We start from the raw sequence: 17,845 nt of genomic DNA on the forward strand, positions 1-17,845 counted from the left end.
TTATACCCGAATTTGATTTGTCCTGGCCATTCTCATGGCCCAGACTGTAGACGTCTGCCCAGCACTGTTCTTGTACTAAAAGTTCTGAAGCAAACATCGAAGCCCCATAAAATCTACACTCCAGCTCATCAATATCTGTTCAGGCACGATCAGGGTGTAGACCATAGAAGTCCGCCCAGCACTGGTTTTGCTTCCCAGTTACCGGTGTTGCCACCCAATCCATAGGTCCATTCCTTCTAAACAGGATTCCTTTGTGTTTATCCCACTCATGTTTGAATTCTATTACCGTTTTCATCTCCACCACCTCCTGCGGGAGGGCATATCATGTATCTATCACCCTTTCCATAAAAAAATACTTCCTGACATTACTCCTGAATCTGCCCCCTTAACCTCAATTCATGTCCTCTAGTTCTACCGCCTTCCCATCTCTGGAAAAGGTTTGTTTGCAGATTAATATCTTTCAAATATTTGAACATCTGTATCATGTCACCCCTGTTTCTCCTTTCCTCGAAGGTATACATGTTGGGGTCAGCAAGTCTCTCCTCATACGGTTTGCAACACAAATCCCATACCATTTTTGTAGCTTTTCTTTGTACCACTTCCAGTCTCCAAAACTCAACACAATACTCCAAGTATTGATGAGTGTGACTATTGGTCAGACTGAATGGATTGTTCAGGTCTTCATCTGCCATCTTCTACTATGTTACCATGTATAGGCACTTTTTTTTACCTTTGTAAAATTGTGAAATAGGTACTTTGTTGGACTTTTCAAATAGATGTCCTGTTATAAAATGTACCTCACAATGACTGATTTATTTGCACACTCTCCTAGTGGTACTATGTCCTACTACACATGTAATATTTATTTAACTTAGTTCACAACTTTTTCAGTAGTTGCTCAAAGTAAGTTACATTCTGATATCAGTAGGTATTTTTCTGTCCCGGAAAGGCTCACAGTGTACGTTTATAGCTGAGGCAGTGGAAAGTTGAGTGACTTGACCAAGATCACAAGGAGCAGAAGTGGGATTTGAACAGGGCTTCTCTGGTTGACAGCCCGATGCACTAACTACTAGGCTACTCCTCCACTCCACATATTTAAGGTACATTTTAATAGCATTTGGGTATTGTAACAAGACCTAAGAATTTTTTCTAACAGATTTATTTCCTAGAAATTATAATCACGGCACACCTGTATGCTCAGACTGTGCTAATACTTAAAGCTATGATAGATGGCTTGCTGAACCCTTACAAATATGAATAACCGCACTGAGAAGTGAGGTGTCTCATCAAAACCTTTATATATCTATGGTGTCTTCTGGCAAGAACCAGAAAACGCAGCTACCACCTTCAGTCAGAAAGGCGTGTTAACATTTTTTAACAGCTTTCTTCCTCTTATGCCAATTGCAATATGACTGCTTTATATTACTCTGATTGTGCTTTAAATTTCATGCATACAGTTGCCAGCAACCTGAGGAGCCATAATAATTGGAATTCTGAGTCTGACAGAATATAATTTGATTGGATCTTGTAATAGCAAAGGAATATGCAGAGACAAAGGAAAAGAGATGTTTTATCAGAAAGGTTTCATTTTCCTGAAATAAAAGAGAACCCATCTTTTTCATTAAATCTAAGCACAATTTTGTGCCACATTACTCTCTCATTTCATGTATTCTAGTACTGCATATCCACAATTTAATCTAAGAGAAGTAATTCTGGAATAGCAGATTTTGATTTGATCTCTTTTGTCTTGCATTTGCCTTTGTTTTGTGACAGAAGGAGTTCTGCTTTATCTTCTCCTACAATGACTGTACCTGGTTCAAAAAGTAAACCAATATTTTTTTTTTGCAATGCAACAATTACTTTTACAAAGAGAAAAGTCTTAACAAAATAAACCGTTATAAGACAATCTTAACCAAAACAAAGAAACTGTCTGCATGAACCAGCTGCTCATGTTGCAATGCAAGCTCAATGGCATATCAAACCAACAGGCAGAGTACATGTCCCACAAAGCTGGTTAACAATGGTTAAGTAATAGATATACCAATTATATCAAGCCAGACTCTTGATTTTGCTCTTTTTTTTTTGCATTCTTGTTTTTTTTTTCATGTAATATCCATTTAACACTCTCATACCAGCAAACACAAATGATCATCCATTTTCTACCCCTAATTTTCGCACATCTTGTCCCACCACTCACATATTCCCTCTCCCCCTTCCCAAGCCTCCATACTGCATGGAGTATGTGTAACTGCTGACCTAGCTTAAAGGTAACCCCCTAGCATATCCTGAAATCTCTGCCTCAAGAGACGTGGAGGGGCATAATCGAAAAGGACATCCTCATTTCGATTTGGACGTCCTCGTAAAACATCCCCATCCAGGGGCGGGGAAACCTGTATTTTTGAAACAAGATGGATGTCCATCTTTTGTTTCGATAATAGCGGTCAGGGATGCCCAAATCCTGAAATTTGGTCATCCTTAGAGATGGTCGGCCCTAGACTTAGTCGTTTCTGATTTTCGGTGATAATGGAAACGAGGGATGTCCATTTCAGAAACAACCAAATGCAAGCCATTTGGTCATGGGAGGAACCAGCATTTGAAGTGCACTGGCCCCACTGACATGCCAGGACACCAACCGGGCACCCTAGGGGGCACTGCAGTGGACTTCATAAATTGCTCCCAGGTACAAAACTCCCTTACCTTGTATGCTGAGCCCCCCAACCCCCCCCCCAAAAAAACCCCCACTACCCACAACTGTACACCACTACCATAGCCCTTATGGGTGAAGGGGGGCACCTAGATGTGGGTACATTGGGTTTCTGGTGGGTTTTGGAGGGCTCACTGTTTCCTCCACAAATGTAACAGGTGGGGGGGGATGGGCCTGGGTCCGCCTGCCTGAAGTGCACTGCACCCACTAAAACTGCTCCAGGTACCTGCATACTGCTGTGATGGACCTGATTATGACATCTGAGGCTGGCATAGAAGCTGAAAATCAGTATTTTGAAAGATGTTTTTGAGGGTGAGAGGGGGTTAGTGACCACTGGGGGAGTAAAGGGAGGTCATCCCCAATTCTCTCCAGTGGTCATATGGTCATTTCGGGCACCCTTTTGTGCCTTGGTCATAAGAAAAACATGACCAGGTAAAGTCATCCAAGTGTTTGTCAGGGACGTCCTAATGTTAGACACGCCTATGTCCCGCCTTTGCTACGCCTCCGATAAGCCCCCTTGAACTTTGACCGTCCCTGCGACGGAAAGCAACTGGGGATGTCCAAAATCAGCTTTCGATTATACCGATTTGGACGACCCTGGGAGAAGGACGTCCATCTTCCGATTTATGTCGAAAGATGGGTGTCCTTCTCATTTGAAAATTAGCCCAATAATGCTTCTTTTCCCCCTTGCCTAACATGTTTTTGTTGCTGTTGCTGTCTAATTCCTTCATCTTCTGCTCTCATCTTTGTATTGGGAGCTTCTCTTCTGATTCCCAGTAGAGCAATATTAATTTCTTAATTAGTATTAAGGCATTGTATATAAATCTTCTCTTTGGCAGAAAAAGGTTTTGTGCAATTAATGTTTGCTGATCTCCCAAAAGAAGAGTGCCATAGTCCCAATCAATCTGCTTCTGGAGTACCTTTTACACAACTGAATTCTCCTCACCTAACAATGAAAATAGGGCAGTTTAGGAGAGAATTTAATAACATCCCTTGCATGTGTTTACACAAAAAAAGAAATATATGACCCAATCCCCGCAGGTTATATGGATGCAAGGTCTATTATCAACAAGTCAACCACAATTAGAGACTTGATTGAAAATGGACAACTAGGGCTGCTATTCATAACAGAAACATTGCTACACCTTAAAGATGACCCAGTCAATCTAAGACAAATGTCCACCAGACTACAAAATAATGCAAATAAATAGAATGAAAAGGAAAGGAGGCGGTGTTGCCTTAATTTACAAATCCATCTTCAAAGTAGAACCTGTTGCTGAACACAAATCATCCGCAATTGAAATGCTAGAATGCAAAATCACAGACCCAACACTAACAGGAACATTATGCTGCATACTCTTCTACCGCCCACTGGGAAACTGGTCTAACATTCAAGAAGACTTTATGGAATTTTTATCAAAAACCTGCACAAACTTCTCTAATATACTTTTCTTAGGTGATATCAACTTGCACCTAGCAAACCAGCAAGATCATAACACAAGAAACTTGCTAACCTTCCTGACTCAATAGGACTTCAAAACATCAAGGCACCTCATCCCAATCAAAATGCCATCTATTGGACATACCTGCCTAGGTTCTCAAAAGAAAACAGTCACATACTAGAAAATCAAAGATGGGAAGAAGTGCCATGGTCAGACCATAGCAAACTCACATTCACACTTGAATGGAAAAAACACAGCAAGAACAGAGAACCAACAACAGCGCACAAGTTCTTAACCAGAGTAAAAGTGGGCAATCATACCTTCTGGCAAACAACACTGCCTGAACAAACAGACACTTCACCCAACGGCATCCACTTTATGAGTAATTGTAGTGAAGTAAGTAAAAACACACTAAATAAAATAGCAGCACTCAAAATGAAAACAAGATACAAGAAACAATCAGGACCCTGGTTTACTGATGAAATATAAAAGATGAAAAAACTATGCAGGAAACTAGAAAGAAAATGGTCGAAAAACAAATCAGACACAAATAAAATCACATGGAGGAAAGCCTTAAAGACATATAAACACAAAATAAAAAGAACAAAAGCCGAATACTACAACACAAACGTGAGCCCAGATCAGTCAATATGATAAAGGTATTCGAAATCATGAACAATGTACTAAACACAAAAAAACCTATTAGCATCAAATAAAACACCACCAACAGCAACTACCTGATGAAAAATACACCAGACTGGTTAACTGAACGCCTCATGGAACACATAAAATACATACTTTTGAATGGGTACTTCCCCCCTGATAACGGAAAAATCATACTGACTCTAATCCCCAAAAAGACAACTAACAAGATCAGCAAACTCACAAATTATAGACCAGTGGCTTCCACACCATTAACTAACCAAAATGGAGGGCCTAGTGGCACAACTAATGGAATATTTAACACAATTCTTCATCCTTCACAACTCACAATCAGGCTTCATACCACAATACAGCACTGAAACAGTCATAACTACACCGATAAACTTCAGAAAATTGAAAAGCCAAGGCCAGAAAATCCTACTACTACAATTTGACATGTCAAGTGCCTTCGATATGGTAGACCACACAACACTATTGACCCTACTTCACAACATGGGAATCAGTGGGGCAGTGGCAACTTGGGTCAATGGATTCTTAAGAACTAGGTCATACCTAGTAAAGATGTCCTTCCAACTCTCAGCCTTTTGGATCTCAGGTTGCAGGGTGCCACAAAGCTCCCCAATATCACTGATATTGCTTAATATCATGATGGCCCCACTAGGCAAGAAACTGGAAAAAATAGGATTTAATCCATTTATATATGCCAGTGATGTGACTATATTCATACCATTTAACAAATACATCACAGAGATAGCGGATAGGGTTAAATCAGGACTGGACCTCTTGGAAGACTAGGACACAACTTTCAAACTTAAACTAAACAGAAACAAAACTAAATTCCTAGTCCTATCCAACCAACATAACACCATGATTGACCAAAACTTTACATGCGACCAAAAGACATACCCAATCAAATCACAACTAAAAATTTTAGGAATCATTATAGACTAACATGTATCTCTTGAAATCCAAGTCTCAGTAGTCACATCAAAGTGCTTTAAAACCTTATGGAAACTAAAAAGGATCAGAGACTATTTCCCTAGACAGTTTTTCCTTCTAATAGTACAATCAATGATATTGTCCCAACTAGATTACTGCAATGCAGCATATGTAGGATGCACAGAAAACATAATAAAATTGCTGCAAACCATACAAAATGCAGCAGCAAGACTGATTCTCAGAAAATCAAAATATGAAAGAGCAACCGCACTTTACAGTGCTACACTGGCTCCCAGTCAAGGTCAGACTATTCTTCAAAACTAGCACTCTCATCTTCAAGATACTGTTTGGCATTTCTCCTAATTACATGCTAGTCTTAATTGAACCATCTCCGAGGAACGCAATCCCAGAAACCAGAAGTTATGTATTACTCCATATGTCCAACTGTAGAAACATAGCCTACATAGCCATCTACATGGCTGGATTCAGCTACCTGGGTTCCAAATGGTGGAACTCGATTCTCAAAATGTTAAAAAGCATCACCCAGTTCATTCATTTCTGGCAAGTCCTAAAACCATACCTCTTCAAGAAATATTATGGTTAACTACTTATGATACAAATATCTGACACTGAATGTAATGTAGTGATGATAATTACAATGACTGTAATGCAATGCTAAATACAAAAGAATGAAAATTGTAAGCCACATTGAACCGAAACATGTTTTTGGATGAATGAATAAATAAATAAATAAATTTGATACGTCTCCCCTTCCCACACACCAAGAGATGCCCCCTTGGCTCTGGTAATTTAAGATCTATGCAGCAATTTAAACCTGCAGATGTCAGTTCATATGCTTTGGCAAGTAAGTCTAGGAAATGCTGTCTTATGTATCCCTGTCCTATTTCTGTTCTCCAGTTGCTCTCTAATTAAATAAAAAAAAACACCTTCAAAACTCACTGTGGTTGTCAGAAATTTGTACCAAAAAGATAATTTATTGAGAAAAGCTGGGGCCTTCAAGAACTGTAAATTCAAGGTTATGTTTCTCCATGCATTTGTAAAACAGTGTGTAGTGTTTCTCAATAATGTCTAACCTGCATATAGGACATCAAGCACTTATTAGGATGATTCCATTTATCTTTCACATGCAAAAACGCCCGTTTCGGAACAATTGAAGGCTGTCATCTAAGCGTTTTCTTGTCTGTCTTCCCTGCCCTCCCCTCCATGTCCAGTGATTCCCCTCTGCCCTCCCCTCCCTGTCCAACGATTCTCCCCTGCCCTGCCCTTCCCTCCATGTCCAGCAATTCTCCCTTCCCCTCCTCTGCCTTCCCATTCCATCTCATCCATGTCCAGTGATCCTTCCCTCCACTCCATACCTGAGGTCGCAGCGGCGTCAGGTTCGGCTCAGCTCGCGTTGCCTCCAGCCTTCCCTTGCCTTCCCTCTCAGTGTCCTGCCCTCCTCTGACATCATTCCGTCTTTCCGTGAGGATGGGACACTGAGAGGGAAGGGAACACTAGAGGCGAGCTGACGTAAGGTCAGCATACGGTTACAAACCCATCCAGCCAGCCATCCAGGAACACAGGTTTACCTATTATTATATAGACAGATTTGTGTAAAGGATAGGAACTATTCAGGCCCAAAATCCTCCAACTGTCGTTATTACCCCTTCTGTTGAAAAAATGATTTACCAAACTAGGAGGGAAATTCACATTTCCCTCCATCATCAAGAATGGATATGCCTATTACACTTTCGTTATCTTTATCTCCACTGTTTCCAAGCCAATCATATCTGTAGCAGAAATTCTGTGTCTTTATTCTGGTAGGGAGGATGGCAGTGCCACCTTTGACACAATTTATTAACACTCTCTGTATTGTGAATTATATAACTACAGAACATCACTATGGGGTTAACACTCAAGTAAATTCCATGAAATTGTATAGGATTCTTAGTGGGCAGTATTGCCAGTTCTGCATGCCAGAGCTCCCTTTTCCCCCCAGACAAGGCCAGAACTTCTGATTTGTTTCAGAATTTACTGGGAATCCTGAAATGTCATATTACTCTGAAAGATGGAAGATATAGATGTGATATGATGAAGAACTGAACACTAAAAAAGATAAATAAAACATGAATTGCTGTACTGAATGTTCTTACATTTAAAAAGACTATCAATGGAGAAGGCACCAAAGTAGTGTACTGCTTTGACTGTGGTGCAAACTGCTAGAATGAAAAGTGGGATATGCTGAATAAAAAGTTCAAATGGCGATGTAATAACAAGTTCAGAACAGACTATTACTAAAAGGTGAACTGCTGGATTAGAACTCCTTACCTTAAAACAAAATGTTCAGTTTCTTCGTCATATCGCATCTATATCTTCCACCATTCAGATTAATATGCTTGTTTTATATTTTTCACTACCTGGAGCAATCTGCTTGTTTCATTTCTCTGCGTCCGTTTTCAGCACTGCTTTTTAAAGTACTTCTCTTTTTATTTTATATTTTCCTTTTAGCGACTTTGCCTTTACCTTTCTGCCATCAGCTGCAATCACACTCTTTTAAATACACCATTATGGCACTTTTGTACTTTTTAGACACATTTTTTATACCCTTTATATTTTCACATTAGTCAGTCAGTTTTTTTACTGAGTATGTTTCTGTTCTTGTGCTTCAATATTCTTCACTGTAGTCACAGTAGTACACTGCCTCTGGCTCTCTTTTAAATGTTAGGGGGTTTGGATTCATACATTTATACACGGTGGCAGAAGGTAAAAGTCTTATGTTCTGATCCTGTCATTATATAGAACTCTTTGTTTCTACATCCTTATCTTTGTATTTCACTTGGTTCACTCTGCATTAGCTTTGGTTACCCTCACAAGCTGTGTTCATATTACTTTACTGTTGATTACATCGCTGTGGTATATTTGTAGCCTTTTTTTGTTTCACTTGCACTTTGCTTGTGAATATATTTATTTTTACTTCTAGTATGAGACTTCCATCTTCTATGCACTCATATTCAGATGTCCATGGTTTCAAGACCAGTTGGTATGCCCATTTATTTTTTTCAATGCACATGTTTTTTTTTTGTTCTAGTGTTTTTGACTGTAATTATAACAACAATCAGTTTTATTATTATTATTTTTTTTTGCCTGTATGTCCTCTTTATAGTTTAGGTCAGTGGTTCCCAAATCTGATCCTGGAGGCACCCCAGCAGGTTTTCAGCTTATCCACAATGAATATTCATGAAAGACATTTGCTTGCAGTGGAGGCAGTGCATGCAAATCTCTTTCATGAATATTCATTGTGGGTATCCTGAAAACCTGACTGGCTGGGGTGCCTCCAGGACCAGGTTTGGGAACCACTGGTTTAGGTGGTTAGTTATTATAATTCACTTATTCTTGATCTTCTTTTTTTTATATATTTGTATATAAGTAATGAGATTCTGTATGGAGCTTGCTTGTACCTCTTTTCTTTTTGAGTTCCTTTTCTTTTGATTTCTTTTGCACCTCTTTTCTATGGGGCCCTTTTACAAAGGCATGCTGAAAAATGGCCTGCGGTAGTGTAGACGCATGTTTTGGGCGTGCGCAGAATCATTTTTCAGTGTACCTGTAAAAAAAGCCTTTTTGTCATTTTTGCCGAAAATGGGCGTGCAGCAAAATGAGAATTGTCGCGTGTCCATTTTGGGTCTGAGACCTTACCGCCAGCCATTGACCTAGCAGTAAGGTCTCACGCGGTAACCGGGTGGTAATGGTGTACGCACATAAAATACCAATTACCACCCGCACGCCAGAAAATACAAATATTTTCTGGCGCACGTAGCAGATACATGTAAAAAATGAAATTACCGCAAGGGCCATGCAGTAGCCGGATGGTAACTCAAATTGACGCGCGATGGGCGCATGTAGACACCTACGCAGCTTAGTAAAAGGGCTCCTAATTTTGGGTCTGTTGTCCTTTTCCTTTTGAATTTCTTTCTCTTTATAAATAAAGATATGTAAATCATACACTTTTCACTCTGGGATTATTTTTATTCTTTTCCACTCTTTAAACTTTTTGCCACAAACATATCTTTATGCATATGTGACATTTTGTTTTTGAATCATTCTCTTAATAAATTAGAGTATGTATGCTGATTGTTTTTGAAATGAATGGACTCCTCTCTGTTTATAGACTGCATCCTTTTGTTGCTATTTTGTGAAGCATCCTTTGCTACTTTTGTGCTCTATCATATATACAAGGTTAGTCCTTTTTGGAGAAACCAATCAAAAATCTATTTTATATCCTGGTCATCTTGTTTCATTTAAATTATATTATTTATATGTATTCTTTTATATATTATGTTGATCTTGTATATATGTTTATTAGTATATCACTTACATAGTTTTTTTTATTATACACATATTTTTATGTTTATATATGATTTTTTGGTTTTAAAGGTTATGTTTTATTCATATTCATATTATTGATATTGGCTGTAAAGTTTTATTTCCATTTAAATGCTCTGGTTTAATAAGCAGCGCTAGTGGTTGTCCATGTGCTGCTTCGTAAACAGACCAGACCCCAAAATGTTTTATTTATACTTATATTGTGTTATCATTTTTAAATTATTATTTTCTTTATGTTTTATTTATATACTAGTAAAAAAGGCCTGTTTCTGACACAAATGAAACGGGCGCTAGCAAGGTTTTCCTCGGAGTGTGTATGTTTGAGAGAGTGTATGTGAGAGAGAGAGTGAATGTGCGAGTGTGTGTGTGAGAGAGAGTGAGTCTGGATGTGAGTGTGTCTGTGAGAGAGAAAGTATGTGTGTGAGAATGAGAGTGTGTGCAAGTGCGTATGTGAGACACAGTGTGAGAGAGAGTGTGTTTCACACAGATACAGTGTGTGCGAGAGAGAGAGTGTGTGTGAGACACAGACTCTCTGTGAGACTGAGTGTATGAGACCAAGATAGTGTGTGAGTGACTGTGTGACACATAGAGAACGAATGTGATACAGTGTGAGACATAGAGTGTGTGAGATACAGTGTGAGAGTGAGAGAGAGAAAGACATTGACTGTGAGAGAGTGTGTGAGAGAGAGTGTGTGTGACAGAGATACCTCCCCCCCCCCCCCCATCTCTAGTGTCAGGCCCGCCCTCTCTCTCTCTGGTGTCTGAGCATTACTGTGCAAGACGCTAAGCTCTGGCTGTAGAGAATTCAGATCTGCCTGCTCCTGCTTTTACACTAGAGAGTCGTTTCTGCTTCTGCACCAGAGGTCACAACTGCAGAGAATCATACTTTGGCTCTGGCTGGGATGCCAGCTTCCATTCACAAGTTTAAAGTCTCCAGTCTGTACTTTGGAGAGACAGATGCAGCCTTGCTAAATGTGATTGTCAACAGCCTCTGTAGTTGTGCCCTTGACTTCTGATCTAACATTGTGTTGTGGAAGTTATGTTAGAGCCTTGGGGTCCACTAGAGTCTGAGTCAAGTCTTTGTGATGGATATTCTTACCTTGTCTTTCATGACCCTTTAGATAATTAAGTATTCGTTTTGTGTCTATTTGTTCCTGAGTCTGATCCTGCCAAATCTCCAAGTCATAGTTGAGCTATGGAGACTTTTGAACCTAATATGACTCTGCTACGTGCCCGGTTCATAGATGTATTTCAGACTCCAGATCTTGCAGCTAAGAGTCCAGACCCTGGTATTCGAAATTCAGTCCCTGTCTGAACTCTAGAGAGTCTAGCTTTCGCTGAAATTTCTGACATCAGAAGACTTCTGTTTTTGCCGTGAGTTCTGTTGGCCCTGTAACCAAGTCCAATCTCATACTTATTCTGGTGTGGGCCCCCTGGTGGCCTGCCTTGGATCTTTGAGGCTCGAGAGCCATTTGACTCCTGCCTAGGAGAAGAGGATTGATGTCATTATGGGGGATGGTAGCCACTGGCCTACCAGGAGGAGCTATTCATCTACCTCAGAATCTAGCTCCTGCCAAGTGCATTCATTAAGTCATTAGGTAATTATGTCAGTCTTGTCTCTGTTCATTGATTGGCACAGTGGGAATCAGTCTAGGGCAGTCTTGGAGTTAGAGGAGTAGCCTAATGTTTAGAGCAGTGGGCTGAAAACCAGGGAGACCTGCTTCAACTTCCAGTGCAGCTCCTTATGACCTTGGACAAGTCACTTAAACCCCTTCCCTGGCCCCATCCCTGTCCCCTCCTACCCTTCCCACCGTGTTCCTTTGCAGCTGGTGCTGCAAGGGAAATCTGTTGAGAGTCCTCTGATGAGCTCCCACTCTTCTCCTTCTCCTCCCTTCTCCTCCCTCCTCCTTCCGCCTCCTTCCTCCTCCTCCTCCTCCTCCCCCTCCTCCTCCTCCGATTTGTGTTGAAAGATGGGCACCCTTCTCTTTCGAAAATAAGCCTGAAAGAGAACCAGAATTAGCACTGTTATAACTCTGAGCAGTTTGGAAGGGCAGGTGGAGGAGAATTTTAGCTAAGAGTGCACGTTGTAGTGCAACCCAACTGTTTGAAGTGGTTGGGAAAAAATGTGAAGTTCCTCTTAAGATGATTGTCTTGCATAGGTTTGGTTGTAGCCAAAATTAGTTCTGTCTCTGTGTTTATGACATTTATTTGATTCTGTTAAAAGGATGCCTCTCATCTAAGGGCAGTTATATAATGCATTAGATTACCATTGTGGAAATTTAGACCCCTATTTACTAAGTTGCATTATGCTAATAAAATATGTTAATTGGCAAAATGTGTGCTATTTGCCAGTAATGTAGCTTAATTTGTGATTTTTTATATTTTAGCACATGTTAATAATCTGTGAAGCATGCAAATGTGTGTAGACATATTATATAAAATGAATCACACAGCATGCATTAAGCCAAAGCCAAATATTATGTTAACTTTTCTTGGGAGATTCAGATCGCTAACAATTGATCATATTGACTCTGAAGAGGAAGAGCAAGAGAAAGGAGCCAGTGTGCTTAAAATAATCTAGCCACCACCCTAAGTCCTATTAAATAATGTATTTCCCCCATGGATGAACAAGGGTTGAGTATAGGACTTCACAGATACAACCAGACAAAGTACAAAAGTAATGCAAAAATTTTTAACACTAATATACTGATACCTGTTATTTTCACAGGTACAATAAAAGTAGTAAATATGTTTCTTGGGATTCAGGTGCAAACTTTATATAGGCTTGTGCTGACAGGCTCCAAAATCACAGTGTGCACTGCTTAACTGCAGAGCTACCTAAATCCTGGCCTGGCCCCAGCCAGGCTTCAAGAAACATGATTCTTATAAGATTCAAGGTAAGGCCTCCCTTAGCCAGAATTCTGATAGCTTACACATCTGTAGTGGAGGCATATGCTGTAAGGCTGCTTCTCTCTTCCCCGAGCCTCACTGGCTTGATTGTGCTTTGGAGTTTTATCTGACTGCCTGGACCATGCCCTCCTTGCTCTGTCCTGCCTTAGCCATACCGTCATGCAGCTTGGTGAGGGAGTATTATTAAGGGGAATTGGCAACTGTATACTCCATCACACCCTAACTGACCTTACCCACCACAATCCACTTTTAAAATCTTCACCCCTACAGTTCTCTCAACCCACTCCAATCCACTATGAAACTGTGCTGCTCCCAGATGGCCCCCAGACCACCTCCCTTCTCCCCCCTCCGTAATATGCCTAGAGATTGTTGGTAGGAGAGCAGGAGTAATCACAGGTTAGTGAATACCACTGTACATTTTTACATGATAAATTAGCACAAAATGTGTTATTATACTACAGCTATTTAATAAGGACTTTAGTATGGACTTCATATTGTTGTGACCGATACAATTCAAGGGGCATCTTTTTTTTAGAAATTTTTATTGAAAAATTATGCACGCTATATTTATAATTCACAGATATTGTGTCTTTTCCAAGGACAAGTGGGTGACGCCGATTCGCGTCGCCTGGTCCAGCATTTGCCAGAGTTAAAAAAGAGAGCTTTGTGGAGCGTGAACTGTGCTCCACTGCGCATAAGTGAGTGCCTTTCCGCCCATTGTACATACTGCACAAAATCTGTTATTGCTAACCATATACAATCTCTGCCCATATCCTATCCCAATCCTACATTAGGCATTAAGGGGCCAGATTCAGCAAATGGTGCCCAAGGTTAGACACTCTTAACGTATTGTTTTGACGTTGTAAGTAGTATACCATGTTGTACTTTGTATTATTTGAATATTTTACTGCTGTAATTGCCTATTGCTCATGCTTGATCTATTCTTACTGTACACTGCCTTGAGTGAATTCCTTCAAGAAGGCGGTAAATAAATCCTAATAAATAAATAGTAATCCTAGACTAACAGGGGATTACATATACAAATGAAGTGCATCCTGCCCCTGGTCAACGTAAAGATTTCCAGACAAGTTGGACCATCCATTGGTGACTCAGGCTCAGAATAAGACCTTAGAAGTAGAGATTTTAGAAGCTGTAATCAAGACAGCAGTTAAAACAGTGCATCTTAACAATTCCCAGGTGCTGCTGGGTTCAAAATTGAATGTTATCAAGCCTTTGCAGAGGTTTTAGTACCTATGCTTAAATACCTTGATCAAGCTTTTATGGATAGAGGTGCAGCTGGAGCACAGATTAATGAATTCTAAAACTGGGGAAAGATCCTGGCAATATGTCTATCCCTTATTGTAAAGTGCATTCTAAAATCTTAATGCAAAAACATTTAAGATGGTAGATACTGTAATTCATCAGGATCAAATTGGCTTCACATTCGGTCAAAAGATAGCATACGTCAGCTTCGAACATACAGCTGATTGCACATAGCACAGAAACACCAATGGTGGCACTTTCATAGGACACTGAAAAGGCATTCAATCCAATTGAATGGTCTTATCTTGTTTTTGCAATGCAATAGTTCGACTTTCGGCCATTCTTTCTTTCTTTCTTTCTTTCTTTTTAAATGATGCAACTGTTGTATACAGCTCCCAAGATTCAAATCTTGGATCTTGGTTAATGGTCAGCTATCAGACATGTTTTCTCTTCATACAGACACTAGACAAGGATGTCCACTTTCTGGCCTATTATTTGACATACAGCTGGAGTTTCTTGCCTTAACAATTCATCAGAGATAAGAAGCATATGAGGTAGAACCCTTGAACATAAGCTATCAATTTGTCCTGAAGATATTATGGCAGATTTATTTCCTTTGCTCTTATCTCTGATTGAATCCTTTTTTGCCATATCAAGCTATCAAATTAATTGGTCCAGAACTGAAGTGCTGCCATGAATGACTCCATGTTACAGGTGGATCTGACATCCCAATTATTGTGTTGGCAAGCTACCCACCTTAAATATTTGGGGATATGGGTGAGCCACACACTGCAAGAAACTATGAAAAATGCACAGTATTTGCTCTCTATAATACAGGACTACATAACCAAACTGTTTCTCCCCCACCCCTTCATTTGCCTTGGTGGGGAAGACTGAAAGTGATTAAAAAGGCAATCAACCCTAAAATGAATCATTTTTTCGTATGCTTCCAATTTTGTCATCATTCAGAAAATAAAAATATTGAAGCTTGTTTAATAAAATTTCTTTGGAAGCATAAGACAGCAAAGATTGCTCACTATAAATGAAAAGCAGTAAAAAAACTGAGGTGGTGTTAATTTCTCCAGTTTTTATACATATCATCTTACCTTTCTTTTGCATTCTGGTGCACTCTTGTTTACATAGCTAGAATAGTTAGTGCAACCAATATGTTATAAAATGGAGGTAGATTTCTGATATCCCATGTTGAATTTTCTGATCATGTTTCAGAGGTCCTTTTACTAAGGTGCGCTGAAAATGGCTTGCAGTAGTGAAGGCGCATGTTTTGGACACACGCCAATCCATTTTTCAGAGCGCCTGTAAAAAAGGTCTTTTAAAAATTTTTGCTGAACTTGGATGTGCGGCAAAATCAAAATTGCCGTGTATCCATTTTGGCTCTGCAACCTTACCGCCAGCTATTGACCTAGCAGTAAAGTCTCACATGGTAACTGGGTGATAATGACCTATGTGCATCAAATGTCACTTGGCGTGCGTCCGAAAATAAAAATTATTTTTTGACCACACGTATCGGACGCGGGCTGGCTTAGTAAAAGGGCCCCTCAATATGGAATAATTCCAATTTTTTTATTGATAGGAAATCTGTAAATTGACAATATAGCAGGAAAAGAATAAATGGAGATTGGGTCAGCTAATCAGTCAAGGTAGATTTAAATAATTTGCTATGCTGCATGGGAATTTGGCCTTCCAGGGAATCAGCTTTATCTTGGATACAACTGCAACATGGTAGTGGAGAAAACTAGTCAGTTCGACAAGTGTCACAGGAGATGGAATAGAATATATCACTGTATAATCAGGTTTGAATGTTAAGTGGCTAATAGATATTTTTGTTACAGCACTTGCTTTTTCTTTTCTTGTTTTGCTAATTTTCTGTTGTAAAAATAATAAATTGGAACAAAAAACAAACAAACCATGAAAATGAAGAGGAGAATAATGGTTAAGATTAAAGCAACCTCAAAAGGTGGACTTCAAGGCTGAATTTGAACAAGGCCAGAGAGGAATCATGATTCAAAGACTCAAGAAGTCTGTTTCTGCATATTGGGTATAATTCTATAAGCAGCTGCCTAGATTTAGTCAGTAAGAATGCATAAAACTTCCCCACAGGCTGCATGTTTGACACACCTGAGTTAATCCAATCCATTTTGCTAGGGTTCAGTATAGTATATAGAGAAATATCTGTGTGTGTTTTAGTCTGGTATTGCTGTTGCTTATGTAACCTCAGTCTCACTGGCCAGCTCACTCTGCTCTACCACCCAGACCACAAACAAACCTAATATCCACCAACACTCTCTCACTCTGTCTGGTCTTAATCACATAAACTTGGGGGCGGGCCGGGGCTGAACTTACTCTGGTAGGCCGTAAGATATTAAGCCGGGCTTGCTTGAGTACTCTTGATCATTCCGGGAAGGGTTTCAGTCTCACTTCTAAAAAATACTCTCCACACCAAGGATATTATTTTAGGCCAACTCAAACTTTACTGAGTTCTGCAACAGGCAGTTTAAATCCATTCATCTCAGTCAATTTGTAATCCAACGATATCAAATGCAAACTGTAAATCCAGAGCAAACTTAGGGATATGATCCCGGATTCTATATATGGGCCCTAGATTCTGAGCTGAAATATGCGCGTAACTTAATTGGTGTAACAAGGTAATCATCATTTTTAACAGCACTTAACAATCAATAACGAGCACTAATTGGCAATAATTACAATTTATGCACAGAAATCGCTAAGCGTATTCTATAAAGAACTGTGCCTAAATTGCAAAGTCTGTAGTTAAAAATAAATGCGTGTAGCTTAAAAGGGGCATGTTTATGGGTGTTTCGTGGGTGTTCCAAAATTTCTGTGCGTAATTACAGAATACGGGTAAGTGTGCCTAAATCTATGTGCATGGAGTTACACCAGGTTTTTATTGGCCTAAATGGACGCATGTAGATGTAGGCGCTACGGTATCGACTAAGCGTATTCTACTTATTGTGCCTATATCATATAGAATATGCTTTTTTATAGAATACGGATTTTTTATAGAATACGGATTTTTTAGGTGCCATATATAGAATCTGGCCCATTGTGTATCTTCTCCAATGCAATTTTATAATCCTATAGTATGTACATATTTACAGTTCCTCCTATCCATACCCATCTCGTTTGGGTTAAATAATCTAAGGCTGTGCCTGCAGCACTTACGCAGCAAGTAGATCTTCTTTTGAACCAGACTTCCCAGTCTATCCACTCCTCTTCACTGTTCCTGCTCCCAGGCTGGGATCCCCTACTTCCCATCTAGAACACTCCTCCTTCTCACAATTAATGCTGGAATTTGCAGAAGCCATCTCTTTGGTCTGCCTTAGTTTCTTGAACTCATTCAGGACTCCCCCTCTCCTCCTAGGATCCTGGCGGGGGTGTAGGCAACCAAAGACATTATGCATTCCCCATCAACATTATTTATTTACTCTAACACTGTCATTCAACAACCAGAATTATTTCTCCCTGGAGAACTTACCGAGGAACCCATCCCCTTGGGCTGGATCCT

At 39.8% G+C, this 17,845-nt stretch overlaps 1 protein-coding gene and 1 long non-coding RNA gene across 2 annotated transcripts in view; one reads left to right on the forward strand and one right to left on the reverse strand.

Moving 5' to 3' along the window:
- RALYL (RALY RNA binding protein like) overlaps positions 1–17,845 on the forward strand; it is an 815,331-nt gene that overhangs the window by 273,282 nt on the left and 524,204 nt on the right. The window lies entirely within an intron of this gene.
- LOC115478590 lies at positions 1,029–17,664 on the reverse strand. The gene is made up of 3 exons (XR_003943550.1): positions 17,559–17,664; positions 2,690–2,692; positions 1,029–1,042 (listed from the first exon to the last, which is right to left on the reverse strand). It is a non-coding gene; the product is annotated as an uncharacterized LOC115478590 (long non-coding RNA).

This window comes from Microcaecilia unicolor, chromosome 1, assembly GCF_901765095.1.
Source record: "Microcaecilia unicolor chromosome 1, aMicUni1.1, whole genome shotgun sequence".
In the NCBI taxonomy this organism is placed as follows: Eukaryota; Metazoa; Chordata; class Amphibia; order Gymnophiona; family Siphonopidae; genus Microcaecilia; species Microcaecilia unicolor.